Genomic DNA, 18,945 nt, shown 5'->3' with positions numbered 1-18,945 from the left:
AGTAGCATGCTTAGAAAGTAGTTGAATTCCATGAAGGAAGAGAAGCAGTTGCTTGCTAACAAATTGCAAGAAATGGAGAGGCAACTTCATTTTGAAAATATGAACCGAAAAGGATGCATGAGTTGGAAACACATCTCTTTGTTTCCCAAGAAGCCTTATTCAAGTACCAACTTGAAGAAGAGGTAAGCCATTCCAGTTTGTCTTCAAATTCCTCCGAGAATTCTTATATTGGTTCTTTTGAAAAACATACTAAATGCATAGGTTCCAAGCTAATGTACAAGATGGGATATGAAGGGAAGGGCTTGGGAAAGCATGCACAAGGTATTTTTGAACCAATATTGGTTGAGGAAAGGCCTAAATATTTTGGTCTTGGCTATGGACAGTCTTATGGAGAGAACTCCAAAGCTGCCATGAAAGCCATTGAAACAATCCCAAGAAGGAGTTTCATTTCATGTCCTCTACCTCAAAAGTATGAAGGTTGTATCCAAGAAGAATACAATAGCTTGAAACATCAATTCCAGGATGCAGGTGTTCAGAAGCACACACTTGAACCAAAGAGTTGGGGAGACTCTAACAGCCTTGAAGAGTTCGATGGTGTTCCAAAGGGAGCCACTTATTCGTTTGCGTCACCTCCTCATGAAGGCAATAAAAGTGAAAGAGGCAGGTATAAATCTGGTTCTAATTATATTCCTTTTGATTTTGCAAAGCATGATAAATTTCTAGATAAGTATGGGGAAAGAGTTTCATGTTCCTTTTGTGGTTTGGATAACCATGATGTTTCTAGATGTTGGAAGAGAATGGCCGCATATAGGAAGTAGAAGAAGGAAAAGAAACAAGCAACCAAAGGTCCATTGGACAAGGCAAATCATACTATCAAGAGGATGCACATGCAGTGCACTTACTGCTATAAGCAAGGACATCTTACTGCAAAGTGTTGGACACTAAATCCAACAATGCTTCCACCAAAGCTGAAGAAAGTGGAAAGAGAAGATGGCAGAAATGGAAGTGAAGATTCCATGAATGATGTGTCTCAAAATGATTCACACGATGATGCTGATGTGCAGGCAGAGGTAGTACCTTTGAAAGGGATTGGTAAGGAACAGTTAGATTTCTTGTCTGATTAAGATTGCATGTCTATTGATGCATCTACATTATATTTCATTTCAGCTTCGAAAGTACAGTGTGCTTAAGTGAAAGTTGAGGGATGAAATGCATGCATTGCATGTGATGCCATGTTGACTTGAAAGAAGTTAACTTGGTCTCCAAATGGAGACAATGATGAAAGTTTCATCTTTTGGAAAAAGAGTCCTAATGGTCTTTTTCTACATGCTTGACTTAAAGGGTCATTTGTTTAAAGGCATGTTTTGTGGGCTTGTTATCTAGTCCATCATTTGTATGCAAATATAAGACATGGAGGTGTTCACAAGTTGTGAAAATCTATTTCTTTTGTTGAAGCAGGAGTTAGTCCATCTAGTTGTTGTCTGTATACCTGCTGTTGTTAACAGTTATTGTTTGCAACTTGTCAAACAGGTACAAATGAAAGTTTTGTGGAGAATATGTACTTCACATTTGTTAAGCCACCTTGGATCAATGATCAAGGCAAAGAAGCTCAAACTACCTTCTATGACCATTTCAGTAGAAGTTCTGCAGAAAGGCAAGGAGGAAGACAATTCTTCTTAGGAGGACCAGCCCATCCAGAGAAGGGAAGTGGTCAGAAACTATTGCTACAAAGGCACTATGCAAAGGCAAGTGTAGGGAGGCTGAAAGAAGAGAGTGAGTCACTCTCATTTACTGTTTAGATTAGTATATCAGCCTTTTCGAGATCAGAAGTTCTTTTAGTGGGAAGGCGTGATCAAAAAATGTATACTGGATAAACCTTTAAGTCTAAAAGACTTCATGCTAGAGGTGAAAGGTTCCAAATGGCACAAATCCTTTGTAAATTAGAGGAAAATGAAAATCGTAGGCTGCCCTCAGAAATAATCTCATTGCAAAGATCTCCTCATTCTGAATCCAACGCAACTTGAATGGGCGAAAACGGATTTCAGATGAAGAAGTTATCATGAAAAGAAGCTCCCCTTGTTCCTTTGAAAATGAGGCAAATTCTTTGAATAATGGGTCTAAAAACCCTCTAAGTCTTCCAAATCTCCCTAAAGGGCAAGACCACCAAAAAAGGAGAAGTTATGGAGAAGGCGGATACACTATCGGGCCTTAAAAACCTGAAGAAAACCTTAAAAACAAGGCAATTAGAGGCTTTAACAATGGTTGCACAGGGGTCATCGGATCTGGCCGATCAACGGTCCAGATCCGATCGGCAATCGCAATTGGCGGCAGAAGTCGGGGACAGTCGCAGGCATATAGTTTGATGAGCCGATGAGACTTGCGACTGCGATCGCCGATATCGGTGGATCGCTATTGGTGATCCTAAAAGGAAAGGACCCGAGCCGATGCGACTTGTGACTGTGATTGCCGATATCGGCAGATTGCTGTCGGCGATCCCAAAAGGGAAGGACCCTAGGCCTAGTGATTTGTGATATACGATATGACTTGCAAGCAGACCCGATAAGAAAATAAGGTGGATTTTAGGACTTTTGAAGTCCGATATATTGTGTTTTATGCAGATCTCCTGTGTTTTCAAAGTGTTCTCTATGTAAACAGAGAACAACTTTTACTAAGGATTCAAGCGCCGATTGCCCTCACCCATTACAAAAAGAGGTGGTCGCTTCCCCTAAGTACGTTATACAATGATTATTGAATGCCAAAGAAAGGATTTGAGCAGACATGGCTCAAAGTTGCAGAGCCCAAGAGGGAAAACCAACAGGCAGTGCGATTTGGCTTTTAAGCCATGAATGTCAAAGACACGGGGCTACTAGGTTGTTGAATAGTGTCCAAGTTATTGTTTGCTGCTGAATACTGAAAGTGGTAGCGTCAAAGAGCCGAGAGAGTAGAGCGATAGAGAGCCAAAGAGCTATTGCGTAGGGCTGCTAAACTATTGATGGTGGCCGAGTTGCTAAAGCGTAGAAGCCAAGGAGGCAGCATTGAGACAACGTAGAAGAAAAAGAGCAGCTGAGGGAGCCTTTGGGGCCACTTGAATTTCAAGTGAAAAGCGAGAGAGCGTGAAGGTTGTAGAAGGCAGAAAGAAGCTAGAGCCAAAGAGGCAAGAGCCAAGAGACAGAGCCAAGGAGCCAAGAGCCAGAACCAAAGCCAAAGTGCCAGAGTCAGAGCCAAGAGCCAAAACCAAGAGCAAAGAGCCAGAGCTTCAAGAGCCAAATAGTGTTTGAACCCATTATTTTTGTGCAGAACAACAAGAGTTGAGTCAAAGACTTGTAAAAGACTTACACCATAATCCCAGAGAGCCTAGTTGAATTAGCTAGAGCTCACAAAGATGTAGCCCAAGAGTTGTGGGTGAACTCCTAATTAATATTGTTGTCTATGTGTCTGCTTTATTGTTGCACTATCTCCTCTGATTTATTTACTATTATATTCATTTATATATTATTTTCAGCACATTAATTTACAACACATAATCATTTTAAATAGATACAAGCATACACCCATATTTTCAAGCATTTCTTAATTCTACATTAATTAATCATTAAATACTTGGGAAAATTCAAGCTTTGGAAGTGGGAGAGGTTCTTGTAAGCTAGACAAGAAGCCTAAGATCCCCATTTTCGATCAAGCCTACCCTTGACCAAGTACCATTAATAGGACTCCTACAGAAAATCTGTCCATTTGTTAGTTCCAAAGATGTCACATAGTATGCCTCCACATTGAGTGATAAATCCACTTTTCCTTCTATATTCCATCTTGATAGCAGACTCGATTGTAGATTTGACTTGTATTTGATGCAATCACTATTGTCAAGAATGTTGCCTCATTTTTCCTCAAAAAATTTCCAATCTCCCAAACTCCATAGTTAAACACTAGTTCATCTACTAGCACCACCACACAAGCAATTTTCAGTGCTCAATCATAACACCATGCCCATGATCATTCTTAAGACTCACTAGGACTCCAACATTGTAGGAATCAAACTCTTCAATGGCTTTACACTTTGCTTCCAGTGCCTATGGGTCTTTTCTAAAGCTCGATCCATGCGTTAATCTCACGTTTCAAACCTCAAATTCTTGTCTTGCCACTTGTGAGATCCATTGATACTTAAACAATAAGACCCAAGAAGTCATCTTGGTGACATTTGGAGCCACTTTTTAGATTTCACACATGCCCTCCATACATCTTGTGTCCTCAATGTAGCCTTCGCCTAGCTGCATCATGCTTAGGCTTGCATGGTATGCTTAGGCTTGAATGGCAGCAGAATCATTCTATGAGGGACTCAATCTCAAGACTAACACAATAGACATAGAAAACCTTTCCATATTTCTCCTTGGTCATGTCTCTACTATGTTCATTGACAATGTTAAGCCATTGAAAATTTTCCATATTTTCTTCCTCCACTACAATGACTTCCATGGCTTCCATTATCCTCATTGATTTTCTAAGTTTACATTTCTGTAATAAATATGTAGGAGGGAGACTAATTTTATCCCAAGGCGACGTAATTTCACATGACACAATATCTGATCATTTTATTCTTACAACAATTAGCAATATTCATCTCACTTATAAGGATTAGGTTCAGCATGGATCACGAGCTTAGATACACCCTCAGCATATTGAAGCCCTACCTTCTTGATCCCTCATATTTTTGTTGTCAGCGGTTCAAAAAAGTGTCATTAAAAATAAAACTCACAACAATTTACTTCTATGTGACTCCTCCAATACAATTCCTCTAGGTCAAATAAATCCTTGGAAATAGAGGTGTCTCCTTGAAGCCAAACTTTGATACATCCAACTTAGGCTCTAATACTCACCACTCTATCTCTCATAAAATTGTTGGTGTTGGACACCTAATACACTAACGGTTATGGTGTGGAATTTGAAAGGTCATTGGAGTCCAAGAGACCATTTGGTATATGAAAACCAAGAGTCAAACACATTGTATAAATGTATATCATTGTGAATAGTAAATGCATTCAAAATTATATCTTATTTATCTTTCCATTCCATTTTTGTTTTTAACATGGTATCAAAGAAGACATACTCCTGACCTACTCAAATTTGAGCCATTGATTTTTGTGGCCTTTATTTGTGTGTGAGTTCTACCCTTTTCTCATCATAATTGTTGCCATACCATATCTTCTTGTCGAACTTTATACCCTCCATCATTTCTGTTTTTGAGAGTCAATGCCTAATTATGCCTTGAAGAGTGATTTGTATGATATTTTCACACTTACTATTTTATTTCTCTGCATATCAGTTCTTTGGTTAACCTACACTTCTTGGCACTTGGTATATTCTCAATATATATGATTGAAAAGAAAAGAAAAATGACTTTGTTGATTCCCTGACCTAATCAATGCTCACCATGGTATCTCTCTACTTTTCTTGATTCATCCCTTCTCTACAATTGCCTATCTCCCTAACACTCCAGTACGTTCCTACTCATCAAAACTATTGCATTTAACACTAGAATTGTAATGCTCCTTTGTGTGCTTCATGATGCCACTACATCAAAACAAAGATAGAGATAGGATAGGGATTGGTGTTGTCTGCGAGGTTCAATTCCTTAAACAAGAGTAGCATATTAGCCCAATTCCTTATATGGTTATTTGATGTGAATAAGATAGCATTCTATACGTTGGTTATTTACATAAGAACCTGGTGAATGCAATTGTGTAACTTTTATTTACGTTGGTTTATTCTATAAGCTAGCATAGTGTAAATGTTACAATTTTTTCATATACATTCACCTATGAATGTTTACTATTGCATAAATTATCAATTTTTGTTTTAAAAGAAAATGGAAGGGAGTGCATGCAACTAGAAGGTCATGAAGAATGAACGCAATTAGAACCAAGGAATGAATTGAGTCCATTAATTGAGAATCTAGTTTTACTCGTAAATTTATTCTGCACTATAAGGGTTTTGACAATTCTTGGAGTTGTAGCATTCTAGAACTGTTCTACACAATTGAGGGTTTGAAATTATGTGTGGATGATAATCTCTCTCATTGTAGCTTCTATCAATCATTTTCTACTACAACAGATGATTGGGATCAACCTTTTCTAGAGAGCCTTGTTCTCACCTATTACAATGGTTAGGGCATGCTCAACATGGGAAAACAATAACTATGTGAGCTTATAGAGAAACCATTGGCATCTTTTGCACCATCCAATTAGAGGTCGCCTCCAACATTGAATATGAAGTTGTGATATGCTCAATATCTTGAGCTTCTAGTAATAAGCCCCGTGTAGCACATTGCATATTCATTAGGTTTTGCATTTAATTCACCATTCAAGAGCAAAGTTTTTTCAAGCAGCACATCATGCATGATGTCGTAGAGTAAGGTAATAGGCTTGGACTTTCCTTCGAAGAATTAACATCAAATTCAACATTTTTTCTATGTGAGGCTTTGAAAATCCCATCACTTTTATTTACTATGCTTTGGTTTGAATGATTTAATCTTGGGATAGGGAGAAGATAATTTTGGCACATCAGTAAGAGATATATCCCAAACTTGAAACATGCATTGTCTCCTAGATGGTCGGATAGAAAACTAATTTTGGTGAAGATATTATATTGATTATGAATAAGGACATTCTTTGGGTGGTAGAAAAAATGATTCAAGGTAATTGGAAAATTATTTAATGGTTAAATATCCATTCTAATGTGTTGTTCTAATCATGTTATAAAATTTTATCCCAACAGACCTATGTGCCTTGCTCTAGTTCTGTGTAGTGGCCTTTTACTTGTTCCCATATACCAGAGACATTTATACATGCATTATATATTCAATGATGGTTTGATACACAACTTCTATTCTTCATTTTTGAAATATTGAATAGTTGGGGTTTGTCTAGCCTTGCTACAACCTCCACTAGGATTGTTAAGCCTTTATTTTTTATGAGACAATGGTCAGACTTGATGATGCATTAGAGCTATTGAGTACCCTAATTTATTCAGTTATTTATGGGATGGTAGAAATAAACAAAACCACTCCTATTGATATTAAAACTTGTCTACAACATGCACAGGAAAATATTGCTTTTTGCAGCTTGAGTCACAACTATAGAAACATGAGTTACAACAAAGAAAACATCATTCTAAACTTGTTTTTGTTCAAAATAATCCTCTATTTTAGGTTAAAACAAACAACAATCAGCAACAAACAAGTGATCAATTCAATAAAGTTGAAGTTGATCCCCATCAAGTGCCAATTTCAAGAGTAATTTTGCATAAAGATGTAAAAATTTAGCCTGCAGTTCCTAAGCCCATCATTAGACCTTGGGAAGAGCTTGTCAGTAATAAGCACAAAATTGGTATTAGATATGACAAGGATGTGTCCTTCCATATACCAGACTACTCTATGCCCATTCAATTTCAGAGTGTTGGATTTTGATCCGAATTATATCATTATATTGTTTTTCATCCATCTCGATGCAACTGGAGTGGAAAAAGTGGAGGAATTAGCTCATGGGACCGCTTTTACCAGCAAGACCCAGTTTGGTGAAATGGGGTTTGAAACCTTCCAGGAGAATTTTGAGGCATCAAACGATGTTTTTTGGGGGGTAAAACTTCATTGCTTAACAACGACACCTTTTCATGCTATTCTACACACAGAGAACCTTCCAACGGTGCAAGAATTGCGTCAATCGAAGTTCGTATGCAAACTTTATGCCACTTAGAAGTTGACCTTCCTGTTTTCATACCTATAGTTTGGGAGGATGTCGCGTCATCCCCCATTATTCATGGAAAAAGGGCTAGACACATGTTTGTGATGTAAAAGACTCTAGAAGAGTATATTTTGTAACTCTAACTAAGAGTTGATATAGTCAAACTTAACCACTAGTAGTCTATATGGTTGTGTTATAACCAGCCCACTAGGAGGTAGAGGCATTCCATTCTTTGAGAGAATTTTGTTCCATATTTGAGCAAAGATAGCCAAGAGAGATAGGAGGTAGAACACATAGAGAGGATCTATGCACTATAGCAGCCCACAGGCCACAGACATTACTTCTTTGTATCTGCAACCATATTTCGAGACAAAGAAAGAGAGCGAAGAAACCTCACCTTCCAGCTAGGTTTTCTCCCGAAAGGGTTTCCTAGAGAGCATATCTTGTGTATTATGTGTGCGTGAACTTATTTTGTTGTTCTATGGTTTTCTTATTGATTTACTTTTACATGCATGCACTAATTACAGTTGATTTTACAGATCTAGAAATTAAATAAAACTGTAATAGTGTACAATCTCATATTTTTAATATGATATTATCAAATTTGTTGGTGGAATATCCACTACAATTTACGGATCATATTTCTTCAAAATGGTTCATGTTCACCTCTTCCAGATCTTACTCCTCCTCCACATTCACAACAATTTGTCAATTGCCAACATTGTGACAGAGTTAGCCATGTGAAAGATTGTTATTTTGATTTTCACATGTGTGAGATGTGAGAATTTTCATACGCGCACTCATCATTCAAAAAAATGTTTTAGAAACAAGCCTCCTATAGTAACAAAGATTCAACTTGGATGGATCACTTCTTGACAATGGGCTTCAACAACCAATAAGATATTTCACTCATACCATAGAATTTTTTTTCACATATTGAAAAGTCTTGCAATTGAAATATCTTCATATTCTCACCTTGTATCTAACACGGGGGATTAATGATTATCTACAAGCTTCAAAGATAAATCAAGTGAGCTTGAGCCAACCTGAGCCTATTGCCTGAGCCTAGATCTAGAGGCAGCCATATCGAGATTCAAAGTTGTAACCAGATATAGAGAAGGCCATGAGCATGCCTTTGGTTAGTGGTCATCCTTAAACCACTAGAGGTTGAGACCTCCCTTTTTAGGTTGAAGTTCTCCCGTTTTCCATAGGTTGAGGCCTCCCCTTTCCAGGTTGAGACCTCGAGTTCTCGGACCTTATGTCATCATCTCAAATAGCAAACATTCAACTTATTGTTACTATGCATCTTTGCATTTTTATTACAACTATTCTTAGAGTCATAATACCCCTTCTAATAAGATATGATTGAGTTCTCCTACCTTATGTGTCATCATCTCAATACGATTGAGTTCTCCCACCTTACGTCATAATCTCAAATAGCACACATTCAACTTAATGTAACCATGCATCTTTGCATTTTTATTACAACTCTTCTTAGAGTCATATATACCCCTTCTAACACACATTCAACTTATTTATACCATGCATCTTTGCATTTTTATTACAACTCTTATTACAGTCATATATACCCCTTCTAACAAACATTCAACTTATTGTAACCATGCATCTTTGTATTTTTATTACAACTCTTCTTAGAATCATATATACCCCTTCTAACGCACATTTAACTTATTGTTACCATACATCTTTGCATTTTTATTACAACTCTTCTTAGACTCATATATACCCCTTCTAATAAAATATGATGGGTTAGGAATTAGAGTTTTTCCTTAAATTTTGATTTACAATTCTATTTCCAATTATCCAGCTCAAAATTTTCTGTTGCCATTCTATTTTCGATTATCCAGCCTAAAATTTTCTGTTAGCATTCCATTTTCAATTATCCACCCTAGAATTTTCTGCCCATAATGGATGTCCGATGTGCATACTAGGCTCATTGAACTCTCTAACATGAATAATGTTCTGTTACCGTTCTATTTTGAATTATACAGCCAAAAATTTTATGCCAGGAATGGATGTGCATACTAGGATTGCTGAACTACTCAATTAACAAGGAGAGGTTACTCTCTAACATGAATAATAAACCAGACATATTTTAACATTGCACAAACTCGAGACTATTTGATGGAATTTAACTTATTTTCCTCTACTCAGAATTACAAAATCAAACAAAATGTAAATCTTTTCATAAAATCCGTATGTAGAGGCAAACTCCAAAATTATATGCTTCATAATCAGCTCGAACGCACATTGAACGTAGATTATGAAGTATTCAATTTAATTTTTTTAACACTATAGATTACCTTGACTTAAAAATGTCAATGCTCGACGTTATCAAACAGGAAATCGAAGACCTTGGAACATATCATGTTTAATGAGGCACCTTTTATCATCTGTAGTTTTCAGCCTTGTAACTAACATCCCCATCACAGATAACTCATGCGGCATCAATCTCAACATCTGTGTTTTGTCCCTTGTTCTCGTCCACCCCTTCTTTCGATTCCGTTTTGGTTTCCGCCCTCTGTTTGATACTTCAAAGCACAAGTCTGATGGAAAATGAAATAGAAGTTATTAAATCTGGAAGGAACGCTATAGCACCATGCAAATCCATCTTCGCAGCAATGCTCACAGATAAATTCAGGAATCTGTTTCAATACAAGGGGACCCTCCTTGTCACACACGCGGGAATATATATGCTTGGGTGATGTCTGAGCCAGCTCTTCATCCACCCTTTCAAGATGAGCTTCAGTGAAGGGATAAGCCAGGGTTCCATAGGTACGGATTGTACGTTCGGCTTTAACTCTCACAGTTTTTCCATCTGGTCCAATCACAACCAAGGATGGGTCGCTTGCATGACCGAAAATCTCCACGTCGAGATACCAAATCTTTTTTTCTCCCAATGGAAGAGCTAACCATGGCATGCTCTTGAAGTAGTCTTCAAAGGTCTCTTGATCTTTGTCACGGCAGATGAAAACAATCTCAAACGGTTCTCCTTTTTTCCTCGTATAGCTTTAAAACCTCTTGAGTAATACCACCTAGGCAAGGGTAGGTCACTTTAGTAAGACCATATGGGCTAGGGTAGTGCAAACGGTTACAGAAATACAGGCCAACTGTTTTGCCCACAAGCTCAGCTACGGGGACCTGTTACAAGAATCATAATGTATAAATGATCAGCACCATCCACCAGATTACTGAAGTTGGACCATAAATCAAAGCATAGCGCAGTGAAAGTAGAAATCATATCTCAAGTAACTCACCTGGGCACCTCCATGCTTGATCACAAATTCACGCTCATCATAAACTAAGAGTGACTCCAGTGTGTGAGATTTTCGTCTTCCTTTCTCCGCTCCAATCTTATCTAGCCGCTCTTTTGTAAACGGGTAACACTTGGCTCCATGATTAAATCTTATGTAGAAAGATGCACTTTTCGGCAATTCCCAATGCGATTTCCCATCTGGACGTATAATGGCCACGTTTGGAAGTAGCTAAACAATTTCTTTATAGTCTTGTCTCCAAATGGCAAAGCCAACCATGGCATCCTCTCATAATGCTTTTGAAAGTCTATTTCATTTTTGTCATCCGACAGCAACACAATCTCAATGGCTTCCCCTCTTGCCTGAAGGAGACTGCAAAACCCCCGAAGAGCTGTAGTGAATTGATAGTCGTCCTGAGGCCCGTCGACCGAGAAATATAGCACTAGTCTTCCCCAAATGCTCCGCTACCGGAACCTGTTGGAAAATACCCTAATTGACACATACCATTATGAAATGGAAAATACCCTAATTGAGACAGACCATCATGAAATAGAATCAGTACACCTAATTTTCCTAAATCCTCACGGGGCGCAATTATTGCGTAAGACGCAATCACCCAATTCAGAATACGTATTTATTAGGCTTAAAGATATACTTGTTATATTATCATATTGAAAAGTCTAATTTAATGCATGTTTTTACTTTTATCCATATAACTTGAGCAGGTTTAATGGTTAAGAGCATGTGTTTCTTCTTAAAAGGTTCCAAGTTTAAAACCAGAGAACTAAAGTATATATACTTTTGAACTCTGTATGTCTCACAAATAAAAGATCTCATACACTATTGTGCGAAAGTGGGTTTCTTGTCCCACAAATAAGGGGTTCCATAAACCATTGTGTTAAAGTGGGTTGGGTACCTTGTCCCACAAATAAGAGGTCTCATACACTATTGTGTGAAAGAAAGTCCGTTTTCCTACAAACAAAAACTCTCGTACAACATTGTGATAAAGTGAATCAATTCCTTTGTCCCACAAACAAAAAAATCTTTAACTTAACCTTAACTTCAAAATTTAAATAAAATAAAATAATAAAAATATTACATTTTAAGTATTCATCTACGACATGCTTTAATTGAAAAGGAGAAACATCAGTTAATTAGATGACTAAAACTAGCATTTGCACCTGATGTTGCAAAGGAAACGCCGTAAGGCATAGAGTGTGGAAGAATAGCGACATGTGAATGAGCATTGTTGAAAGCAAGGGTGGATGATAATGAGTTGCAATTGAAATTGTTAGTTATGTGTATGCTGAATATGGATATTTTGTAAATAATAGTGTGTAGAAGAATAGTGACATGTGATAATTTCCTTCATTTATATAAATATGATGGTTCTCAAATGACTCTTTAGAAAAAAATTGTATATTAGATGAGATTTCTGACTCTAATGCACATCCAGTAAAATGCTTTTACAGCTGATCTGCCATTTGTTGTATTGGTTGTCACTTGCTATTTTCAAAGTTTCGTATGGTGTAAAATGCTAATTAAGTATTTTAATGCTAACAAGTATCTCTGATAATAATGGAGCCGAAGTTCTGGACAAACCCAGAAAGTGCCACTAAGAATGCATACAACCGGACTGATGGGAAATTTTTAGCAAAGGCAGCTGATTTAGGGCCCGATGGCTCCACAGAAGTCGCTACTATTTTAGTTGATGGGAAAAAAACTCTTTGTAGCAAATACAGGGGATTTCAGGGCTGTTATATGTAAAAACGACATTGCTATTGAGCTGACTATTGATCATGAGCCAAGTATTGAACGCCAAAACATCGATAAGGGTGGATTTGTGACACTCCTGCCAGGTACCACTACGAATGTTGTGCAGAGATTAATTTTAATGAGAACGTACTTAAATAATTTTTTGATTTATAACTTTCTAATTCTATCTTAATGGTCTAGCTCAAGAGTAACATTTGAATGGTCAGAGGGAGAAACTGTATACTTAATGGCGTTTTTTTTTTTTATATATTAGGAGATGTACCTCGAGTTCATTCAAGTTCAGAACCAGATGTGAGAGACATGACCATAGATGCAACCACCAAATTTCTCATTTTGGCTAGTGATGGATTGTGGAAGGCAAGGCATTTTTTCCAATCATTTACTTATTTGCATAGTTACTGTTAGATGCATATTTTTTTTTTTCGCAAACTCATCTCATGGGAGAAAGCATCTAGGAAATTTTTTGATTACTGTATTGTCATTAATTTTACTCGAATAGTTCATCTGAATACCAGAGAGGTTCTTTTTTGAAGTGCTTAAAGAAAGATGCCCCAAGTAACTGCATTGCAAAGAGAGGATTTCCTGTCCCTAGGTGCCAGATCCGAGGGGCATTTATCTGCCCAGTCCCTGGAATTGCACGTAGTGTCACCCCTTAACTTATGCTATAGGAATGCAGAAAACTGTAGCGAGAATGGAGGTAAGGTGGTTGGCTTAACATTCCATCGACCTCACCAGTTGAATCAATGCCTGTTGGGAAAATAAAATCTTCTATGGAAATGATACATAATTATTAACATAAATACTTTTAAAACATCAAAGAATATAGATCAAATATTTTGAAGTTTCAATCGAGATCATAGTTTCTCCAGAAGGAAAAACACATTGACAGCGAGTTTAGTTATGTCAAACTAGATTAAAACTACCGATTGGGAAGAGGTAGAAGAACGATTGAGAACAGCAATAAGGAGGTGCATAGAGCATCTCTGAAAAGCCTAAAATCTGTAATGAGCTCAAATGACCAAAACAGGTCAACAACACTGGGAAGAACAATGATTGACTGCCTAAAATCTATGTTAAGGAAAGAAAGGAAAAGTAGAGAATAAGATGGAAAAGGGGTCCGGGTGGACTCAAAAAGGGGGGCAAATCCAGAGGCGTTAACCCTAGACAATGAAGTAAGTTAGAGGAAAGCATTCCAGTAGTAGTGTTGCACCAGAAAATGTTTCATGGAAGTAGCTAGGACTTGGGAAGTTTGAGGAAGAGCAATAACGAGGTCAGAGTGAGAGTCAGAAGAGGAGCCATCATCACTGTAAACCGCCACAAGCATGCCAATGCTGAGCTAATAATGGGCCAACGAGAGGAAAAAATACTTTCAAGGATTGAGTTCCAAGTCATATTTATTATTATTTGGACATCTAATTTCATTCTGTCATATTTCACTATTCAATATTCAGGATTGTATGGAATCCTATGAAAATTGCAAGGCAGATAACCATGAGAACATAGTTAACTTCAGGTGAATAGATCTAACCCTCGTAATTTTGTGAGGTATGCACAATATTCACTCGAGGGAAGAAACTAAGAGCCATGGACTATCTTATGATTGAGAATGTTGCTGTAATCAATGCTTGACTGGCTACAATGGCTGCTAAAGTGGCAACAGTACAAATTTCCGAGGACAAAGGATAAAAAGGAGTTACTATTAAAATTTAAAATTCCCTCTTAACAAACTCTACCTGGGATTTCTTGAAAATTTTAATTTACCAGCCTCTGCATTTCATCAAAAGATAAGAGCCTTACTGTAAAAGAAGGATTGAAACTGAAAAGTAATGAGTTGTTATCATTTTTTTCCATTCCGCCAGTCACAAAACATTAAACATGTATGTACCAGTTCACTCTACATGATTCATGATTTATTGCGGAAATGGTAAAAAACTCAATGCTTATTTCTTCTGATCTCAACAGAAATTTGCATTTTGAAATCTTATAAATCTATTAAAATAGTAACAATAGTACAAAATTATATCTTATTTTTGAGTGATCAGGAACTTTAAGGCCCTAAAAGCTTTATTATGAGTAAAAGCTTATAATTTCATTGTCTTCTAACAGTTTTGTGTGAACGAACTCTAAATTTCTTGCACCATTCTGACTTGAAGTAAATGCACAAGTGGTATATTGTAGGGAGACAAATTCAACCTGCAATTGTTTTGGAGAAACCTATAGAGCTTGTCAATCATTAATCCTTCAAAAGGCCCAGTGCTCTTATTAGTCTTCAATGTGGTTTTTCCTAGAACATACACAAACCTTGTATTCTTTGCCAATTCAATCTACTACAATTCCTCATTTAAGAGTATTTACTTTCTTCCACTGTATTTCTGCTTGCATAACTTATGTCATGTGAGGAGGAATGAGTTCCTCTAAGCTTGAGATAGTCTTTTATGCTTTCAAAAACCTGGTTGATAAATTCAGATCCTTCAATGTTTGGACATCTTTGTAACCAGATTGGGCTACACATTTATATACACCTTTTGGCTCTAGTTTTCCAACCATAAATCTATCCAACAAAAGTATTGACACCTTTTGGCTCTAGTTTTCCAACCATAAATCTCTCCAACAAAAGTATTGTCTTGACTGGAACCATTCTTATGGTGACAATGACAAGAACTTCATGCCGAGACCCCACATTCTTTACATAATGCTCAATAATCGGTGGTAAGTCAGAAATAAGGTCACTGCAAAAGAAATGAATTCCTGGTACAAGTGAATTCACCTCGACAACCAATCCATTCAAACCTTCTATGCTGAGTTTTCTCTGTGCTAAATATTTATACTTTTTCTACCTTCCTTATTTCCAAGAGAACATTATGGTCAGAAAAATTGTTGCAATGATGAAGGGACACCAACCACCCTGTGGCGCCTTATTCAATACATATGATAGATAAACTCCTTCAAAGATAGCAAAAAACAGAGTGAAGGGTGATATAAGAAAAACATGCATGTTCCAACCCACAAGCATGACCAAAATTGTTGCAATTAGGAAGGGACACCAACCTCCCGGGGCCCAAATCGAAGCACTGATTCTTAGTGACACAGAATATGCAAAGATGCATTATAGTATTACAAATTAGCAATGTATACATGGGCAAGAATTCTCTTCTAATCGAATAGAATGCTAAAACAGACAGTATGTGGAAGTAGAATGATAAGTCAAGCAAATTGAAAAATGTGTGTATTGAACCTCATAGCTATCCCCTTTCTCCAAGACCTTCACATAACAAATTTGCAATTTTTCTATTTCAGACATAATCAGCCTTTGAATGCCTAATGATTCCTGTTGTGTTGGCAATGCCTCCAAATCAGAATCAAATACTTGCAGACAGAACTTTTGGCTTGAGTCACATGATGATGATAGTGCTTTCAACCTGCCCTGAAGAGTCTCATACTTTGTGGAAGGTTCTCCCATTCCAGCACAGTTCTGACGTCTAATCCTTTTATCAGCAGCCATCATGGCAGACAAAGATCTCAAATCTAGCCTACCCTACAAAAAACTCTCCTCTATTCGAACATCTGTAAAGTTTGGCAAGTTAAGAAGTGGTGCTAATTTGTCATAAACTGGCAGAATTTCAAAAGTAACTCCCTCTGCTATCTCCAATAAACCAGATGTTGTTGTATGAGGACCATGTTCTGGAGCAATGTCAAGATGGTTGTAATTCCCCAGATTCTGGACTGCATCATCTATGTGAGGACCTGCCAAAGCAGGAATGTCTAATCCATGTGGAGTCCTCTCATCTTTTAGAACCATCTGAGAGCCATGACTTAATTTCCGACTTTTCCTGTTTGATGTACGCTTTGCAGTGGAGGGCGACCGTGATTGTCCAGGCTAAGTTACAGCTAGATTCTTGTTCCTGCTACTAAAAACTAATGCAATCACACCTACCGGTGCCTAGTGGATCTTGTTATGCTCATACCTCCCAGTGCATATGCAATAAACAAATATAATTTAAACAAACAAACAAAAAAAAACACGGCCATCATAAAATTAAGTGCGGGAATTCATGTCCAATAACTAAATAACCTCTACTCAATGCAATTGTGCATAGAATACGCAGACAAGGTACTAACAACAAGAATGAATGTACCTGAAATGGAGACAGAAGAAACTGTTATCACCTCCAGGAGCAGTGATTAGACTTGTACCCTACTCTCTTGCAATTTTACATAAACACTAGATCAATTGCAGCCAAAATTGAACCACAATTACAACAAAACCCTGAATTTAAATAATAATGAAATTTGTAAAAACCTTGAAAATTCACAGACAATGTGCCGAACGCCGTGAACCACCAGGAAAAAAAAAATTATAATTTCTACAAAAATTAGATAGGATTTGCATCACTCAATTAACGAAACCGATAATATGCCCACACAACTGAATAACCTAACACTGAGTAAACCCAATTTCAGCCCAACAACAAAAGAACATAACCCCAAAACTGGATCTCAAACGAGCTGTAAAAAAGTTGTACCTTTGAAAGGGCGCCTGCATGATAATTTGTTGTTGAAACCCTCGGAAATTCAGCGGCGGAGGGTTTGTATTTCGTTTGGGAATCGAACCGATGAACAACGGGTAGTTAATATCTCGAGTGCCTTGAGGCTCCTTACACTAAAATAAACCTACTAAACTTGTAAGAACGATGGAGAAATCTAGCAGGTGAAGATTCTCCAACATTTTACTTCTCACATATAATGAATTTCTTGTTTTTCCCCATCATATTTCTAGTTGAATATGTTTCATGCGTAAATCCACTATTTTTCAAATAGCTTAAACTGTTCATATATTTCCTATACTTATATGTTCATTTGTCTCTTGCACCTATCCAAAGAAAAAACGTCCAATAGTAGCGTTACGTCATGGCATAAAGCAATAGTGCTTCCTTATTGCAAAAATTGGGTTTCTGACAAATCGATATCATTTTTGATAATTTCCTTCATTTATATAAATATGATGGTTCTCAAATGACTCTTTAGAAAAAAAATTGTATATTAGATGAGATTTCTGACTCTAATGCACATCCAGTAAAATGCTTTTACAACTGATCTGCCATTCGTTGTATTGGTTGTCACTTGCTATTTTCAAAGTTTCGTATGGTGTAAAATGCTATTTAAGTATTTTAATGTTGACAAGTATCTCTGATAATAATGGAGCCGAAGTTCTGGATAGACCCAGAAAGTGCCATCAAGAATGCATACAACTGGAGTGATGGGAAATTTTTAGCAAAGGCAGCTGATTTAGGGCCCGGTGGCTCCACAGCAGTCACTGCTATTTTAGTTGATGGGAAAAAACTCTTTGTAGCAAATACAGGGGATTCCAGGGCTGTTATATGTAAAAATGGCATTGCTATTGAGCTGACTGTTGATCATGAGCCAAGTATTGAACGCCAAAACATCGAGAAGGGTGGATTTGTGACACTCCTGCCAGATACCACTACAAATGTTGTGCAGAGATTAATTTTAATGAGAACATACTTAAATAACTTTTTGATTTGTAACTTTATAATTCTATCTTAATGGTCTAGCTCAAGAGTAACATTTGAATGGTCACAGGAGAAACTGTATACTTAATGGCGTTTTTTTTTTATATATTAGGAGATGTACCTCGAGTTCATTTAAGTTCAGAACCAGATGTGAGAGACACGACCATAGATGCAACCACAAAATTTCTCATTTTGGCTAGTGATGGATTGTGGAAGGCAAGGCATTTTTTCCAATCATTTACTTATTTGCATAGTTACTGTTAGATGCATATTTTTTTTTCGCAAACTCATCTCATGGGAGAAAGCATCTAGGAAATTTTTTGATTACTGTATTGTCATTAATTTTACTCGAATAGTTCATCTGAATACCAGAGAGGTTCTTTTTTGAAGTTCTTAAAGAAAGATGCCCCAAGTAACTGCATTGCAAAGGGAGGATTTCCTTTCCCTAGGTGCCAGATCCGAGGATCGTTTATCTGCCCAGTCCCTGGAATTTCACGTAGTGTCACCCCTTAACTTATGCTATAGGAATGCGGAAAACTGTAGCGAGAATGGAGGTAAGGTGGTTGGCTTAACATTCCGTCGACCTCACTAGTTGAATCAAAGATGCATTATATTATTACAAATTAGCAA

General features: G+C 37.2%; 1 pseudogene; it reads left to right on the top strand.

The window, feature by feature from the left end:
* Positions 1–17,980: 17,980 nt before the first annotated feature.
* LOC149177272 (putative protein phosphatase 2C 39 pseudogene) lies at positions 17,981–18,349 on the top strand (annotated as a pseudogene).
* Positions 18,350–18,945: the final 596 nt, after the last annotated feature.

This window comes from Pinus tabuliformis, chromosome 4_1, assembly GCF_031772625.1.
Source record: "Pinus tabuliformis cultivar Carrire ecotype Pingquan chromosome 4_1, CPIR1, whole genome shotgun sequence".
NCBI classification, from domain to species: domain Eukaryota; kingdom Viridiplantae; phylum Streptophyta; class Pinopsida; order Pinales; family Pinaceae; genus Pinus; species Pinus tabuliformis.
Note: the sequence above shows the minus strand (reverse complement) of the source record. Positions and strands in the feature narration are given on the sequence as shown.